The sequence below is a fragment of the Schistocerca serialis genome, chromosome 4 (genome assembly GCF_023864345.2).
Source record: "Schistocerca serialis cubense isolate TAMUIC-IGC-003099 chromosome 4, iqSchSeri2.2, whole genome shotgun sequence".
Taxonomy (NCBI): Eukaryota; Metazoa; Arthropoda; class Insecta; order Orthoptera; family Acrididae; genus Schistocerca; species Schistocerca serialis.
Genome location: NC_064641.1, coordinates 93,115,319 through 93,134,827, shown reverse-complemented (window position 1 = coordinate 93,134,827; position 19,509 = coordinate 93,115,319).

Below are 19,509 nucleotides of genomic sequence, written 5' to 3'. Positions count from 1 at the left end.
AAAAATTACACGAAGCGCAATGTAGTGTGAGGAGGGCTATGCGAGAGGCGTTCAATTCGAAAGACTTGGCAGAAAATCCTAAGAAATTTTGGTCTTATATCAAAGCGGTAGGTGGATCAAGACAAAGTGACCAGACACTGTGTGACCAAAATGGTACTGAAACAGAGGATGACAGACAAAAGGCCGAAATACTAAATGTCCTTTTCCAAAGCTGTTTCACAGAGGAAGACTGCACTGTAGTTCCTTCTATAGATTGTCGCACAGATGACAAAATGGTAGATATCGAAAGAGATGGCAGTGGGACAGAAAAACAATGAAAATCGCTCAAAAGAGGAGAGGCCGCTGGACCTGATGGGATACCAGTTCGATTTGACACAGAGTACTCGAAGGAACTTGCCCCCCTTCTTGCAGCGGTGTACCGTAGGTCTCTAGAAGAGCATAGCGTTCCAAAAGATTGGAAAAGGGCACAGGCCATCCCCGTTTTCAAGAAGGGACGTCGAACAGATGTGCAGATCTATAGACCAATATCCCTAACGTTGATCAGTTGTAGAATTTTGGAACAAGTATTATGTTCGAGTGTAGTGGCTCTTCTGGAGACTAGAAATCTACTCTGTAGGAATCAGCATGGGTTTCGTAAAAGACGATCGTGTGAAACCCAGCTCGCGCTATTCGTCCACGAGACTCAGAGGGCCATAGACACGGGTTCCCAAGTGGATGCCGTGTTTCTTGACTTCCGCAATGCATCTGATACAGTTCTCCACAGTCATTTAATGAACAAAGTAAGAGCACATGGACTATCAGACCAATTGTGTGGATTGAAGAATTCCTAGATAACAGAACGTATATGTCATTCTCAATGGAGAGAAGTCTTCCGAAGTAAGAGTGATTTCAGGTGTGCCGCCGGGGAGTGCCGTAGGACCGCTGCTGTTCACAATATATATAAATGACCTTGTGGATAACAACGGAAGTTCACTGAGGCTTTTTGCTGATGTTGCTGTAGTATATCGAGAGGTTGTAACAATGGAAAATTGTACTGAAATGCACGAGGATCTGCAACGAATTGACGCATGGTGCAGGGAATGGCAATTGAATCTCAATGTAGACAAGTGCAATGTCCTGCGAATATACAGAAAGAAAGATCCTTTATCATTTAGCTACAATATAGCAGATCAGCAACTGGAAGCAGTTAATTCCATAAATTATCTGCGACTAGGCTTTAGGAGTGATTTAAAATGGAATGACCATATAAAATTAATCGTCAGTAAAGCAGATGCCAGACTGAGATTCATTGGAAGAATCCTAAGAAAATGCAATCCGAAAACAAATGAAGTAGGTTACAGTACGCTTGTTCGCCCACTGCTTGAATACTGCTCACCGGCGTGGGATCCGTACCAGATAGGGTTGATAGAAGAGATAGAGAAGATCCAACGGAGAGCAGCGCGAAAGCGATACGGAGATGATAGATATACTCCAGTGGAAGAGTCTGCAGGAGAGACGCTCAGTAGCCCGGTACGGGCTTTTGTTGAAGTTTCGAGAACATACCTTCACCGAGGAGTCAACCAGTATATTGCTCCCTCCTACGTATATCTCGCCAAGAGACCATGAGGATAAAATCAGAGAGATTAGAGCCCACACGGAGGCATACCGACAATCTTTCTTTCCACGAACAATACGATACTGAAATAGAAGGGGGAACTGATAGAGGTACTCAAGGTACCCTTCGCCACACACCGACAGGTGGCTTGCGGAGTATAGATGTAGATGTAGAAACTGGACTACCAAAACCTTACTTTCGTATAACAGATATTTTCAGTTTCTTAGGTGCAAAGGATCTCGACTTCCGGAGATGGCGCTGCTTACTGCAGAAAGCATGTGTCAGAGGTGACCTGATGACGGTTCGAATTGAGATTGACCAGTACTAGTCGAAAGAGGGCGAAGTTGTAGAGAAAAACGTTCGTATCTAAATAAATAAATAATCTCCAAAAACGCTGAGCCGACAGCTGTGGTCGAGCGGCTGCTACGGTCGCAGGTTCGAATCCTGCCCAGGGGATGGATGTGTGCGATGTCCTTAGGTTAGTTACCTTTAATTAGTTCTAAGTCTAGGGGACTGATGACCTCAGATGTTAAGTCCCATAATGCTTAGAGCTTTTTAACTATTTGAAAAACGTCGAAAAGTAAAAAAAAAAGGACAAATAAAAACCACCATTTTCTTGCCTGCAGTGACCCAAAAGGAATATATATTTCATTGAGCCTTTTCTTGCGATATTGTCGTAAGAAAAGGCTTTTCATCAACTCATAGCATTACAATGAAAGCGACAGAATAAACTGGTTAACAGGCAAGCATGGACAGGTTAAAAGCGGAATGTGTACGCCTCTGGTCGGAAACCAGCATCATGGACTCGTGAGCCAAATTCTGTGCTGATCGCGTTGCGCCACAATACGCCAGTTAACCTCGGAGATACGCAGAAGTTGCGCCAGAGCACCCGCCCTATAGTCCTGATGCGATTATCACGTCTTTAGTCCCTTAAAAGGGACTGAAGACGTCAACCTGTCGTGTCAGTGAGTTGATTACCTCAATGCTGACAGGGATTTTTCCTGACTGGCATACCGATTCTATACTGTACGGCCTTCGAGAGGAAACGCTTTGATCGCCTCTTGTATGTTGGAAAGGGGAATGATTATTTGACATGGCTTATTTGATACAAAGTAAAAGGGACACGGAATTCTGACCGATAAGCAGTAACTGTAAGTGACTTCTTGTGCTACAGTGACCACGGAAAAACTGACTTTTATTTATTTACTGTTTGCCAGACAGATTGTACATACGCATACACACAGAAATACGAGAGATTAAATTCATTCATTTATAAGTTTCAAATTTGTTTTTTCCGCTTTTATTTACTGCTGCGTGATTATAGGTTGGTTCGCACACAAACATACAAATGTTTAAATACGTTCCAAGCTAACGGTTAGCATAGAAACACTGCTGCATAAGTTAGTAAGGGTACGGCCCAGCCAGCCGGCTAGCCGCGCGGTCTAATGTACTGCTTCCTGAGAGGGAAGGCGTGCCTGTCCCCGGTGTGCCGGCCAGTCTGTGGATGGTTTTTAGGCGGTTTTCCATCTGCCTCGGCGAATGCGGGCTGGTTCCACTTATTCCGACTCAGTTACACTAGGTAGGCGATTGCTTCGCAAACACTGTCTCCGCGTACGCTTGCACCATAATTGCTCTAAGATGCAATCATTGGGGTTACACTCATCTGGAATAAGACATTCCCGGAGGGATCCACTGGGAGCCGAACGGCGCAATAGGCCTAGGTTCGGTACGGGGCGGCGGTGGGGTGAGTGGACTGCTGTAGCCTGTTGTGCGATTGTGTACCATTGAGGGCTATGACGGGGACGAAGCATCTCAGCCGTTTCTAGGTCCCCAGTTCAACACATACAAATATACAAGGCTACAGCCCGATATGTTTTTCCAGATTTCAGTTCTTTGCTTTGAAAATATCAAAATAATTTTTGTGGGAGATGCGGACTGATGACCTCAGCTGTTAAGTCCCGTAGTGCTCAGAGTCATTTGAACCATTTGGGAGATGCATTGGCACAATTATTACAGTATTTGGTGTTACTTACGACCCCATTCTGCGTATGTATGTTGTAGCAAGTTGCCGTATTACTAGGCTACAGCCCAATATCTCTGAATGCCACAACTTTTAAAAATTAGATGCGCCTGCGTGCGCATGTGTCGTTGCTACGAGAAAAGGAGCCGCGAGGTAGGGCAGGTGTTTGTTCATCTGCCAATCGCACTGGGGGGGGGGGGGGGGGGGGGACCCAGCGGCAAACCACGCCAGAGCTGTGGCGTTAGCCAGAAGATGGTGGCAAGCTTCAGCAGACGAATGTACGGGGGTCATTCAATAATTAAAGAGACAAATTGGTCTGGGGAAAAAACCTGTCGGTGGTGCAAGTTTGGTACTGTTATGGTTTTAAGTTGGCATTACTGGGATGAACACTGATCAGCTGATGTATCAACATTGTTTTGTTTAAAATCTCAAAAATACATTTCAAGATGGCGAGTCCACTTGAAACGTACACATTACTTGAACAACGTTCTGTTATTAGTTTTTAACTTGCTGAAGGCGAGAAACCAATGAATATATACTGTAGAATGTCTAAAGTTCATGTTGAAGGTTCTATGAATTGTGAAAATTGTTACATATCCTTAACATCGGTTTGTTGCGGGATTCCCGAGCATATTCTCAGTTCGAATATAATGAATTTCCTTGAGACAGAGAATTTGGTCTCCATGCATCAGCACGGCTTTAGAAAGCATCGCTCTTGCGAAACGCAACTCGCCCTTTTTTCACATGATATCTTGTGAACCATGGATGAAGGGTATCAGACGGATGCCATATTCCTTGACTTCCGGAAAGCGTTTGACTCGGTGCCCCACTGCAGACTCCTAACTAAGGTACGAGCATATGGGATTGGTTCCTAAATATGTGAGTGGTTCGAAGACTTCTTAAGTAATAGAACCCAGTACGTTGTCCTCGATGGTGAGTGTTCATCGGAGGTGAGGGTATCATCTGGAGTGCCCCAGGGAAGTGTGGTAGGTCCGCTGTTGTTTTCTATCTACATAAATGATCTTTTGGATAGGGTGGATGGCAATGTGCGGCTGTTTGCTGATAACGCTGTGGTGTACGGGAAGGTGTCGTCGTTGAATGACTGTAGGAAGACACAAGATGACATGGACAGGATTTGTGATTGGTGTAAAGAATGGCAGCTAACTCTAAATATAGATAAATGTAAGTTAATGCAGATGAATAGGAAAAGGGATCCCGTAATGTTTGAATACTCCATTAGTAGTGTAGCGCTTGACACAGTCACGTCGATTAAATATTTGGGCGTAACATTGCAGAGCGATATGAAGTGGGACAAGCATGTAATGGCAGTTGTGGCGAAGACGGATAGTCGTCTTCGGTTCATTGGTAGAATTTTGGGAAGATGTGGTTCATCTGTAAAGGAGACCGCTTATAAAACACTAATACGACCTATTCTCTAGTACTGCTCGAGCGTTTGGGATCCCTATCAGTTCGGATTGAGGGAGGACATAGAAGCAATTCAGAGGCGGGCTGCTAGATTTGTTACTGGTAGCTTTGATTATCACGCGAGTGTTACGGAAATACTTCAGGAACTCGGGTGGGAGTCTCTGGAGGAAAGGAGGCGTTCTTTTCGTGAATCGCTACTGAGGAAATTTAGAGAACCAGAAAAATTGAGGCTGACTGCAGTACAATTTTACTGCTGCCAACTTATATTTCGCGGAAAGACCACAAAGATAAGATAAGAGAGATTAGGGCTCGTACAGAGGCATATAGACAGTCATTTTTCCCTCGTTCTGTTTGGGAGTGGAACAGGGAGAGAAGATGCTAGTTGTGGTACGAGGTACCCTCCGCCACGCACCGTATGGTGCATTGCGGAATATGTGTGTAGATGTAGATGCAGAACAGTTCAAAAATGGTCGCGACTCAGTGACTGACGAACACCGTCCTAGCCGAACAGTCCGCAGATCGTGGTCGTGCGGTAGCGTTCTTGCTTCCCACTCCCGGGTTCCCGGGTTCGATTCCCGCCGGGGTCAGAGATTTTCTCTGCCTCGTGATGACTGGGTGTTGTGTGCTGTCCTTAGGTTAGTTAGGTTTAAGTAGTTCTAAGTTCTAGGGGACTGATAACCATAGATGGTAAGTCCCGTAGTGCTCAGAGCCATTTTTTTGTCTGAACAGTTGAAAGTCGAATTGATGACATTATTCGTGTCGACCGCCGTGTGACTGTGGTAATGATAGCTGATAAAGTTCAAGTTAGTACTGGTACAGTTCATAACATTATCTGTAACAAGGTGAAGTACCGCAAAACATGTGCAAGATGGATCCCAAAGGAGTTGACGCGGCTGCACGAGGAAACAAGGTTGAGAGCGTGCACAGAGCTCAAGGAACGTTATGGAAGAGAAGGTGAGCACTTCCTCAACAAAATTTTAACTTTTGATGAAACCTGGGTTCAATATTATGAGCCAGAATCAAAAAGACGAAGCCTCGAGTGGAAGCACACCAACTCACCTGTCAAGAAAAAATTCAAAACACAAGCTTCAGCAGGAAAAGTCATGTTGACGGTGTTTTGGGATGCTGACGGTCCAGTTTTTTGTGATTATCTCGAAGAGCAGCGTACAATGAACAGCCAGTACTACTCGGATTTGCCTTTAAACAAGGTGAAGACAGCCGTGAGAGAGAGACGTCGTCGATCTCAGAGGAGAGGTGTGATTCTCCAGCAAAACAACGCACCTCCTCATAGCGCTCAACTAACCCGTGAAGCCATCGACAAAATGGGCTGGGAAGTACTGCCTCACCCCCTTACAGTCCTGATTTAGCACCTAGTGATTTTCATTTTGTTTGGTGCACTGAAGTAGTGACTACGTGGGAAGAGGTTCCAGGACAACGAGGACGTGAAAAAGTTCGTGGTAAATTGGTTCAAACATCAAGATAAAGAGCTCTTTGGACCCGTAATAATAAAGCTGGTAGCCCGTTGGAACAAGTACATAAATGATCAAGGGGATTATGTTGAAAAGTAGAAAAAGTACTGTTTTGTAAAAATAAACGCTTTTTTCTCCAGACGAATTTGTCTGTTTAATTACTGAATGGCGCTCGTAGTCTTCAGTCCCAGGGTTTGCCGGAGAGTAAGAGTGTGAGAAATCCCACGGCTGCAGGTCAACGCCAGCTTTGGGTCGACAGCTTGCAAATACCCTCTGTGCTTAGCCGTTGGCGAGGTGCGTCGAAGTGTTGGCCCTCCATATCGAAAACGAGTGATTACAGTGATCAACAAATAGAGAGAAATTCAATAAAAACTGATCCTATACAGTGGACTGTGGGTATGAGAAAACACAAATTTGTTTAGCCGGCCGCTGTGGACGAGAGGTTCTGGGCGCTTCAGTCCGGAACTATGCGGCTGCTACGGTCGCAGGTTCGAATCCTACCTCGGGCATGGATGTGTGTGATACAGACGCGAAATTTAACCGACATCAAGAAGACGCTGTGATATGCAAATGATTAGCTTTTCAGAGCATTCACACAAGGTTGGCGCCGGTGGCAACACCTATAATGTGCTGACATGAGGAAAGTTTCCAACCGATTTCTCATACACAAACAGCAGTTGACCGGCGTTGCCTGGTGAAACGTTGTTGTGATGCCTCGTGTAAGGACGAGGAATGCGTACCATTACGTTTCCGAGTTTGATAAAGCTCGGAGTGTAGCCTGTCCCGTTTGCTGTTTATCGTATCGCGACATTGCTGCTCGCGTTGGTCGAGATCCAATGACTGTTAGCAGAATATGGAAGCGGTGGGTTCAGGAGGGTAATACGGAACGCCGTGCTGGATCCCAATGGCCTCGTATCACTAGCAGTCGAGATGACAGGCATCGTATCCGCATGGACGTAACGGATCGTGCAGCCGCGTCTCGATCCCTGAGTCAACAGATGGGGACGTTTGCAAGACAATAACCATCAGCACGAACTGTTCGACGATGTTTTCAGCAGCATGGTGTACTCAACGACGAACCTGGGTGCACGAATGGCAAAATGTCATTTTTTCGGATGAATCCAGGTTCTGTTTACAGCATCATGATGGTCGCATCCGTGTTTGGCGACATCGCGGCGAACGCACATTGGAAGCGTGTATTCGTCATCGTCATACTGGCGTGATGGTATGGGGTGCCATTGGTTACAAGTCTCGTCACCTCTTGTTAGCATTGACTTTGAACAGTGCACGTTACATTTCAGATGTGTTACTACCCGTGGCTCTACCCTTAATTCGATCCCTGCGAAACCCTACATTTCAGCAGGATAATGCTCGACCGCGTGTTGCAGGTCCTGTGCGGACCTTTCTGGATACAGAAAATGTTCGACTGCTGCTCTGGCCAGCACATTCTCCAGATCTCTCACCAATTGAAAGCCGGCCGGAGTAGCCGAGCGGTTCTAGGCTCTTCAGTCTGGAACCGCGCCACCGCTACGGTCGTAGGTTCGAATCCTGCCTCGGGCAAGGATGTATGTGATGTCCTTAGGTTAGTTAGGTTTAAGTAGTTCTAAGTTCTGGGGGACTGATGACCTTCGATGTTAAGTCCCATAGTGCTCAGAGCCATTTGAACCATCTTGAACCAATCGAAAACGTCTGGTCAATGGTGTTCGAGCAACTGGCTCGTCACAATTCGCCAGTCACTACTGTTGATGAACTGTGGTATCGTGTTGAAGCTGCATGGACAGCTGTACCTGTACACGCCATCCAATCTCTGTTTGACTCAATACCCAGGCGTATCAAGGCCGCTATTATGACCAGAGGTGGTTGTTCTGGGTACTGATTTCTCAGGATCTATGCACCCAAATTGCGTGAAAATGCAATCACATGTCACTTCTAGTACAATATATTTGTCCAATGAATAACCGTTTATCATTCGCACTTCTTCTTGGTGTAGCAATTTTAATGGCCAGTAGTGTAAGTCTGGGGGACTGATGACCTCAGGTGTTCAGTCCCATAGTGCTTACAGGCATTTGAACCATTTTTTAATTTGTTCAATGTCGAAAGTTATACACTTAAAACGAACTTTTAAAATTAACTTCTACTCGACATCTTGTGCAATTTTTAAAAACTAAGTGAGCATGGATAGAGCTCGTGAAATTCTACAGTAACAGAACTTTTGTAAATATTACATATTTTAAACTACATTCCATAATATGTATTCGAAACACAAAAACGCCGATTTTATGCATGATGAATAGTAATATAATGCAAGTGGCTGCAGTGTATCAGTGTGCACGTTGGTTTTTATATATAAATATATCAGTTCTATTTGTGTCTGATTTATTAACAGTAAAGAAGCCTAATGAAATCAGTAAAAAAATAAGGACAGCAGTGGAAAGCACAAAAAATTACATGATATAAATTTGTGCGCAGTAAGATTATTACTTGTGAAATAAGTATCGAAAACGCACATTTATGTGAATTTTTGTAACGATAGTGCGAGTGGCCATCTTGTCCAAAGTGATTTTTTTGCCACAGCTGAAGTAGTAAGGACGTATGTGTGAGCGGCTTTTGGATCAAGTTTCTGCAGTGTTCAGAAATTTTAGAAATACGAGTCATGGACTTGTAATATTCGCGAGTGCACAGCGAACACTTATAAAATCTATGGTCGCATAGTTGCGTGGACTTAAGAAGAATTCTGGTAGATAGCGAGAATGTCGACTTAGAATAATCCACTCGAACTGTTAAAGATGGAACTCTGTGATCGTTTTGGAAATGTGATTTGTACTTATTAGCCGCGCGGGATTAGCCGAGCGGTCTCACAGGCTGCAGTCATGGACTGTGCGGCTGGTCCCGGTGGAGGTTCGAGTCCTCCCTCGGGCATGGGTGTGTGTGTTTGTCCTTAGGATACTTCAGGTTAAGTAGTGTGTAAGCTTAGGGACTGATGATCTTAGCAGTTAAGTCCCATAAGATCTCACACACATTTCAACATTTTTTTGTACTTATTAGCCAATGTGGAACCCTTAATATGAACGCAAGACACTGAACGCAGAAAAATTTTCAGTTAATGTTCACTCTGGTATTTCAATTTAAAAGCTTCACTACTGTCGTTAACTTGATCCTACTTAAAAAGGGAACATAATCTTTTACCTATATAACTAAAAACTTTTGCAAGTTGCAAATATTATTTGTTTTTTACCGCATAGAAAAATATTTTTTATTGTTGAAGTATTGTGAAAATAATCATCAGGGTATAGCAATTAATGCAGTGGTTGGTCCTCCCTAGATGGTATACGTAGCCAAACAATTAAAACTAAGCAAACATTCTGAAACCCACGAACCCTTTAAGCAAACATTTATTCATTTTATCTCATTATTCCACTCAGCGAAGTCGCATTTTGGTGCTCCGATTTATTATGCTTTGAATGTTTTTATATTTATCATCCTGGGGAATACACTGGTTCTCTTGAAGTATAAGATTAAACTTCAGTTTATGAATTTAAACACTATAACATATTTTTCATTACTGGTAATTAAATAAGATTATATAACATTGAAGAAGATTGAGGTCTCATACTCCGAGGAGCGTTGGGGACGATGCGGGAAACCCGCACCACCGTACTAGGCAATGTCCTAGCGGAGGTGGTTTGCCACTGCCTTCCTCCGACCGTAATGATGATGAAAACGACACAACAGCACCCAGTCATCTCGAGGCATGGAAAACCCCTGACCTCGCCGGGAATCAAACCCTGGACCCCGTGCGCGAGAAGCGAGAACGCTGTTGCAAGACCACTAGCTGCGGACTATATAACATTAGTGATTATAAAATCTATTTTAATAAGATTTGGAATACTTTTTACTTTTGTCCTTATTGCCATCCATACTTCACAAAAAATATTTATGTTACACATCTGCGCGGTAACAAAAGATAAAAAAAAAAACAACATAAGATTGGAACTGACCACAGGACGCAATAGTGCGAAACTGTGCTCTTAGCCACTCTCTTGGTTTTACTCTGCCCCTTGGGACTGACGAAGTGGCGTCGAAAACTTGTCATTTTCTCGGAAACTATTGAATGTCAGCAACTAAACCAAAATAGGTGTCCTTTTGCTTTCACCTTTCTTTAAGTCGTGCGGTAGCGTTCTCGCTTCCCACGCCCGGGTTTCCGGGTTCGATTCCCGGCGGGGTCAGGGATTTTCTCTGCCTCGTGATGGCTGGGTGTTGTGTGATGTCCTTAGGTTAGTTAGGTTTAAGTAGTTCTAAGTTCTAGGGGATTGATGACCATAGATGTTAAGTCCCATAGTGCTCAGAGCCATTTGAACCTTTCTTTAACCCTGCGAAGTTTCGGCTGTGTCATCTATGGTGGATTCCCCTCGTCAGTGATGTGAGCAGGCCCGTTTCTTTTGTATCATAGTACCAATGTTTAAGTTTGTGTTTATTACCGCAATGTACAATATTCAAGTGTCTTAAACCAAATAGTTATTTTAATGTGGCATTTCAAGCATTGATACTAATCATCAGCCCCCAGGCATTCCCCATTTAAAGGGCCTATCAACGGATGCGCTGTGTTGATCAAGTGTAACATGAACACCAGCGGGAAACTGGCAACACAGGAGAACTACTTGGAGCGAGCTGAGCGCTTATTAACGTGGGTGAACAGCGCATTGGTTGAGCCCTCCGACAGCGCACCCACAAGGTTCAAACTAATTTCAGCTTCCTTCGACACAACGTGAGGTGCCCTCGTAGTCTACAGCTGTCATGGTGCATTCGGTTATTACCGCAGATTTCATGGAAACCCGCAAGAATGATCCAAATAGCATAATACCCTTCTACGACGCCATAGTGCATGTTTCGTGAAGTTGTTCGCCTGGATGACGACGTATCCAGACGCCACCTGGCGAATCGTTATTCATCTGACGAGGCCACATGTTTTCACTGATTCACGAATCAATTTCGAAGATCCTATGCTGGCTGCGGTCATAATTGAATCAACGTCGGTGAGCCGAGCTGCGGCTCGCGTTGGTGCTGTTTGTAGGTTTCTTCCCTCTGTTGGAGGCCAGACGGTATCGTTTAGTTGGCATGGTTGCGGTTGTTTGTGTCTTCTTCTCGAGTTGATTGGCACCACTCGGTTTTGTAAGCGTTGCCTGTCCGCTAGTGGCAGCAGCGGCTGTTATCAATATGTAGTCACTGTTGCCCTATCTTTGGGGAGACGTCGTTGCTTTTCCGGGTCGTGTGAGTGGGCCAGTTCGGTTGGGGACTCAGGAGGAGCCAGGTCCGCGCAGTGCCAGAACACGCCGGCACTGCCGGCGGCGCACATGGACTGCCGGATGGAAGGGCTGGGGTGACGAGGGTGCACGACCTCATCGTAAATCAGATAATGCAGGCTTTAAGATGAGTGCATTTCAATCCAAGTAGAGAAACCTCCACCATTGTGATATCTCGCGATTCTCCAGTGACTTGGGTTCGTGTCGCTGCTTGTAGTGTCACTGAAGTGAAGAGCAGCGAGTGGAGTGCTTGGGAAAAGCCGATCTGATTAGCTTTCCTCGACTTCTACATCTACATCTACATCCATACTCCGCACGCCACCTGACAGTGTGTGGCGGAGGGTACTTTGAGTACCTCTATCGGTTTTCCCTTCTATTCCAGTCTCGTATCGTTAGTGGAAAGAAAGATTGTCGGTATGCCTTTGTGTGGGCTCCAATATCTCTGATTTTATCCTCATGGTCTCTTCGCAAGATATACGTAGGAGGGAGCAATATACTGCTTGACTGCTCGGTGAAGGTATGTTATCGAAACTTCTACAAAAGCTCGTACCGAGCTCCTGAGCGTCTCTCCTGCAGAGTCTTTCACTGGAGTTTATCTATCATCTCCTTAACGCTTTCGCGATTACTAAATGATACTGTAACGAAGCGCGCTGCTCTCCGTTGGATCTTCTCTATCTCTTCTATCAACGCTATCTGGAACGGATCCCACACTGCTGAGCATCAATCAAGCAGTGGGCGAACAAGCGTACTGTATCCTACTTCCTTTGTTTTCGGATTGCATTTCCTTACGATTCTTCCAATGAATCTCAGTCTGGCATCTGCTTTACCAACGATCAACTTTATATGATCATTCCATTTTAAATCACTCCTAATGCGTACTCCCAGATAATTTATGGAATTAACTGCTTCCAGTTGCTGACCTGCTATTTTGTAGCTAAATGATAAGGGATCTATCTTTCTATGTATTCGCAGCACATTACACTTTGTAAGTTGGCTGTTTAGTTTTTCATATTGGTAACGCCACGTAGCGCTCTGTATGAAAATCACTGGCTGTGCTGTGTGCAGTCTGTGGCTAGTTTGCATTGTTGTCTGCCATTGTAGTGTTGGGCAGTTGGCTGTTAACAGCGCGTAGCGTTGCGCAGTTGGAGGTGAGCCGCTAGCAGTGGTGGATGTGGGGAGAGAAATGGCGGAGTTTTGAAATTTGTAAGACTGGATGTCAAGAACTGCTATATATATTATGACTTTTGATGACTATTAAGGTAAATACATTGTTTGTTCTCTATTAAAATCTTTCATTTGCTAACTATGCCTATCAGTAGTTAGTGCCTTCCGTAGTTTGAATCTTTTATTTAGCTGGCAGTAGTGGCGCTCTCTGTATTGCAGTAGTTCGAGTAACCAAAATTTTTGTGAGGTAAGTGATTTGTGAAACGTATAGGTTAATGTTAGTCAGGGCCATTCTTTTGTAGGGATTTTTGAAAGTCAGGTTGCGTTGCGCTAAAAATATTGTGTGTCAGAATGGAACAACACCAGAGACAAGCACAGCAACAGTTAGACACAATGGAACAAAATCAGAGACAAACACAGCAAAAGCTTCAAAAGTTAGACACAATGGAACAAAATCAAGAGATAAACACAGCAAAAGCTTCAAAAGATAGACACCACACTTGAACAAACACGTGAAGATTTAAATACTGAGTTGCATAATATTGACTCGAAATGTCAAAAAGTCTGTAATGACATAAAAACACAAATTTGTGAGCATTTTCAACCTATTTTTTCGCGGCATGAAAATGCATTACAGAATCACGAAGCACCCATAAAAGAACTGCAAACTATTGTTCATGAAAATCATGAGACCTTGTGGGCTAAAATTGACTCAGTTGCATCTACCGATTCGGTTATGCTACTTGCAAAAACTCAGGAAAATTTAAAGGACACAGTAGATACGATTTCAACACAAATGGACACTCTGAAACTTGGTTCAGAAAAACACACTGAGGAAATAAGTACACTATCGGAGAAAGTAGTCGAACTTTCGGATCAGTTCACTAACTTATCTGCAAAGGTAGATGATGATCTGAATGACACAAGACCTGTAGCCATCACTGACACAGAAGAGTATGAACAAATTAAGAAATTCAAACAAAATCAGAGTCAAATTAATACGCAACACAAAAGAGAAACCCAGGAAGTACAAGATCAGTTGACACATGTAATACAAAACTTACATATTTCAGAGGATACTCGCGCTCCAACACGGGAAGAGGGACTTAGAAATACGGAAAAGCCACAAAATAATAACACGGGGCACTTCGGAAATTATGAAAGAAATTGGCAAGGTGCACCGAATTTTGAGATGGAACCGCCGACATGGCGTAACAATGACCGATATGCTACTCGCCGACACGATGATTTTGACTATAAGCTGTTCATTACTACACGTAAATTCAAAACATTTAAAAATTCTGGCAACGACATTCATCCACAAGTGTGGCTCCATCAATTCTGTCATTGTTTTCCTCCCAACTGGTCATTAGAGCACAGATTAGAATTTATGTGTGGCTACTTAGAGAATGAACCCCAGCTGAAAGAATACGATCGGTCATTCACGATTGTCACAGTGAAGGAGAATTTTATCATACCTTCCTCTCAGCATATTGGTCTCAAGCTACACAAGACCGAGTAAAACATAGCATCGTAATGATGAAACATTTCGAACAATCTGAATTTTCCAGTCTTGAGAAATATTTTGAAGACATATTGCACAAGAATCAGTACCTGTCAAACCCATACAGCCCCTCAGAACTCATCCGCATTTGCTTAATCAAACTACCTGAACATCTACGACATATTATTTTGGCAGGACGTTGCAAAGGTGACATTGAAGCTTGTCAGGGACTGTTACAAGAATTGGAAATTGACACTGATAATCGTGGAACGCGAAAACAGGAACACAACAATTACAGGTCACATCTATCACAATTCCGCGATGAATGAAATAATAACTGGGCACGACAAGGCTATTCTCACAACACAAATTGTGACCAAAACAGACACCACCCGTATGACAACCGTTGGCAGAGTAGTAATAATTACAGGGAAAGATCACCTCTCCGCGGTAGTGACTATCACAGAGACAATCAGAGAAACAGACAATATGGGAACCAAAATAATTATTATCAAAGGAGACAGAATAACTTTAGGCACAACGGTCCAGCGCGCAGTTACGATTCAGGGAGAAATTCTCCACCACGTGACCGACAAGAAAGAAACTATGGAATCTACTGACATGACGACAGATGATATGATCGTAACGACAGACCTGAATTGCATCAGAACTGGCAGGATTCAAACAGGGCGGGGCCCTCTCGACAAGGTGAATTTGTAGAAGTTAGGTCTCCAAATCCCAATAACGACGCGCGCCAACAAAGAGACAATAGGCAATGACTCATACCGCTGGCAGCCACAAAACATACTTCTGAAACTGACGACGCAGCTGCCGTAGCTAGTGATTACGTAAAAATGGAAGACATTAGGGACATCTTACTCCAGGAACACGACGTAAAACATAACATTGCGTATCCTGTGATTCACATTACAGTAAATGACGTAAAATTTACGGCAGTACTTGACTCTAGCAGTTCCATTTCAGTAATTAGTGAAACAGCCTTTAGCAAATGCAACAAATCGAACGGTTGCCCCACACTTCCATTACGTAAGATTACATTACAAGGTGCAATCTTTGGAAAAAGTGCAGATGTACGCCAACAAACCAACTTAGAATTCTTTTGTCAAAGCCACAGCTTCTCTATGAACTTTCTTACTGTTCCATTATTGTTGACGGAAATTATATTGGGAGTAGACTTTTTGAATGAATACAAAGCAATCTTAAACTTTCACGATGCTGAAATAAGTTTAGAGAAAGAAGGTAAGTCAATAGCTTTGAAATTTGAAGATTGGCTCTCAAACCATGACGAAGAAATTAATCGGCTTTACCTCCTGTCAGACAACAGTTCGGAATTTTCGACGGAACTTGACACTAACAATCACTCTGCAAGTACTGACAGGGATGATATCGACGGCGCATTTGATACTAATGAGTTAATTCAGAATAAAATTCAAACAATTGAGAATTGTAATGATACTGATAGGCAAGACCTTTTTAAGATTTTACAAGCACATTCCACAGTTTTTACTCAAAAAACAGGAACAATCAAGGGATTTCTATACCAATTTCGCGTTCGTGAGTATACTAAATTTTGTGTTAGACCATACGTAATTCCGGCGCATTATAGGGACCGTGTTAGAACAGAAATACAATCTATGCTTGACGAGGGCATTATTGAGCCTGCAGTAAGCTCATATAACAATCCATTACGTGTTGTTGAGAAGAAAAATGGATCGATCAGGCTTGTCTTAGATTCGAGACAAATCAATACTATCATCATTCCTGAAACAGACAGGCCGCAAACGATGGAAGAACTTCTTCAAAATTTTAATGGCGTAAAAGTGTTGTCTTCTATTGATCTCAGATCCAGCTTTTATGAGATCGAACTTCATCCAGAATGTATAAAATACACAGCTTTCCTTTGTTTCGGCGTTTGTTATCAGTTTCGGAAACCTCCTTTTGGTTTGAACATTTCTTCGGCAGCATTCATTCGCGAGCTAAATTCCATATTACCTGAGTTCTTAAAACGTCACATCACCTTATATGTGAACGATATTCTGATAGCCGAAGCCTCATGGGAACAACACAATCCCATCCTCAACAGCGTGTTACATATTTTTGTAGAATATGGAATTACAGTTAACTTGGAAAAGTCTGAATTCGGTAGGACAAAGGTGAAGTTTTTGGGACATATTATTTCTTCTGAAGGCATTCAGCCGGCTCCTGAAAAGTTAGAAGCAATCAGAGCCATTCCAGTTGCATCCACAAAAAAACAAGTCCGCAGTTTTCTAGGTCTCGTAAATTTTTACCGTCGTTTTCTGAATATGCAAATTCTAGTTACACCAAAACTTTGTTCTCTCACTGGAAAAAATACTATTTGGAACTGGGACGAACAAGCACAGTTGGAATTCAATTCGTTGAAAGAATCGCTACTTAACGCGCCACTACTAGCTCATCCAGATCTGTCACAAGATTTCTGCCTTAGCACGGATTCTTCTAAAGTCGATCTTGGTGCCCATTTATTTCAAGAAGCCACAGAAAATGACACTACTGTTCAGAAAACCATTGCTTTTGCTAGCCGAGTGCTAACAAAATCTGAAAAAAATTATTCCGTTACTGAATTAGAAGCTTTAGCTATCGTTTGGGCATTTAACAAATTCCGTCTCTTTCTTTCTGGTAAGCACTTAAAAGTATACAGTGATAATCGTGCATTACAATTTCTTATGTCTTCAAAATTAAATCATGACAGGTTAAAACGTTTGGCATTGTTTCTGCAAGAATTCCACTTCACAATAGTCTACATTCCCGGCAAGGATAACATTGTTGCGGACGCACTGTCACACGCACCGTCTGGGCTTCAGAAAAGTAACACAGAAGGCAACCTCGAGAAAAATTTCAGTATTCTTTACATTCAGAAAGTCGCCTTTGAAAACTTCATCTCCACATCTTTAAAGGACATTGCTCATGAACAATATAAAGATCCGATTTGGAAAGACATCAAAAGCAAATGGCATGAAAAGACACACACACAGATTCGGCATTATTATCTGGTTAGAAACAACATACTGTTCAAACGCTGCACTGTTGATGACAAGCTATGGGTACTTTGCATTCCTGACGATTTTGTTAATAAGCTCACTTGGTACATTCATTTCAGCTATGCACATTTTGGTCCACGAAAATGTTATCATATTGTTCGGACGACTTGTTGTTTTAACATCATGGAAAAGAGAATTCGAAGAGTCTTGACTATTTGTAAACTTTGTCAAAAGGCGAACCCATCTACTATCTCACATCATGCCTGTTGTTTCCTATCATTCCTTCTAAATTAAAAGAATTTGCTGCTGTTGATCTCTTGGGACCCCTTGTCAGAACATCGAATGGATTTTCGTACGTTCTAGTCGCTGTTGAACTTACTTCAAAATTTGTTTCTTTCACTCTGTTACGTAAAGCCACTGGACGGTCTGTATCTAACGCCTTTGCTAAAAATTTCTTATGTGAAGTTGGCCACGTTGCTAAAGTCATTTCAGATAACGGACCGCAATTCAGGTCTGCTGTTTGGTCACGCATACTTCGGAATCATAAAGTCAAACCTGTTTTTATTTCATTGTACTCACCACATTGTAACCCCTCCGAATGGATTATGAAAGAAATCAATAAGCTTTGCAGACTTTATTGTCACAGAAAGCATCAGCATTGGGACAGATATTTACACTTATTTCAAAACGTGCTGAATGAAATGCCTCATGACTCCACTGCTTTACCATCTACTCTTGTACTGAAGAATGAAGAACCACCGAACAGATTCAGAGAGCTTTTACCTTTCCCGAATACACGTAAACTTCGACACAAAGACATAATTGATTTGGCTATTAAAAATATAAAATCTGCAGCAGACAAAAGGAGAAAACTACACGGTAAAGCAAATGCAAAGAAATTATATATTGGTCAGAAAGTTCTCATTAAAACTCATTCATTGTCACATAAGAAGAAACACTTGAGTCACAAATTCTTTCTAGTTTACAATGGACCTTATAGAATCCGACGTATACCACATGATAATAGCGTTGAAGTTGAAACTCTGCGTACTAGGAAGAGTAAAGGTTTACACACATTTCACATGCAAAACCGTTTATTGAAAGATAATCTGCTTTTTAACTTTGTCTTTGCCATATAACTTTTCACTTTACATTACTAGTATGCTTTGTCAGACTTAGAATCTGTTAACATGCAACAATGTTTGAAGTTAAATATCCAGTCAAGAACCAAGAGAACTTATTTAAACAGAAATTACGAATGCATTGTTATTGTGAACAGACGACACAGTGTTATTGTGTGTGTACATTCTTGCTTGTTAGTTGCACGATTACGTAACGACTATAAGGCTCACATACTTAGAACATTTTCCAGTACTGCTAATGAGACTTTAATGCAACATTTTGGTTTACTTGAAAATACATTCTGGATTTAAAGTACTTTCTGTGAGATACCAGATGACACAGTGGTTAGTTTATGTGACAGCTACACGATTTTATCACAACGCTACTAATGAGTGACAATTTACAATGTTGCTTTTGCGGTGTTTCTGTTTTATATCTGCACAGTTTTTCTGAATTATTCTGGAAAGTAAAATATGTTTTAGTAGTAACTTTTGTGGTATAGCTACAACGAGACAGCCTTTTCCGTAGCACAACAATACGTTAAAGCACAGTACTTTCTTCATCACGGCAGTAAGCGTAATAACTAAGATATCTATACGCAAAGCATTTCACTTTTGTTTATCATGAGGTACGTACATTGACTTCTGCAGAACTTAGCTTTCGGAGGACGATCACTACGAGACTTCCACAGAGATTATCTTACAACATGACGCACAGTTTAGCGCTACAGGACACGCATTTGAGTGATTAATTTTGTAGTTAAAACATTTATTTTTAGAGATATTTGAAGTACAATGATACAAAGGTTTTCCGTGATACATTTCATTCCATTGCTGTAATCTGTAACACCTGAGGGTACATTAATCCTTACTT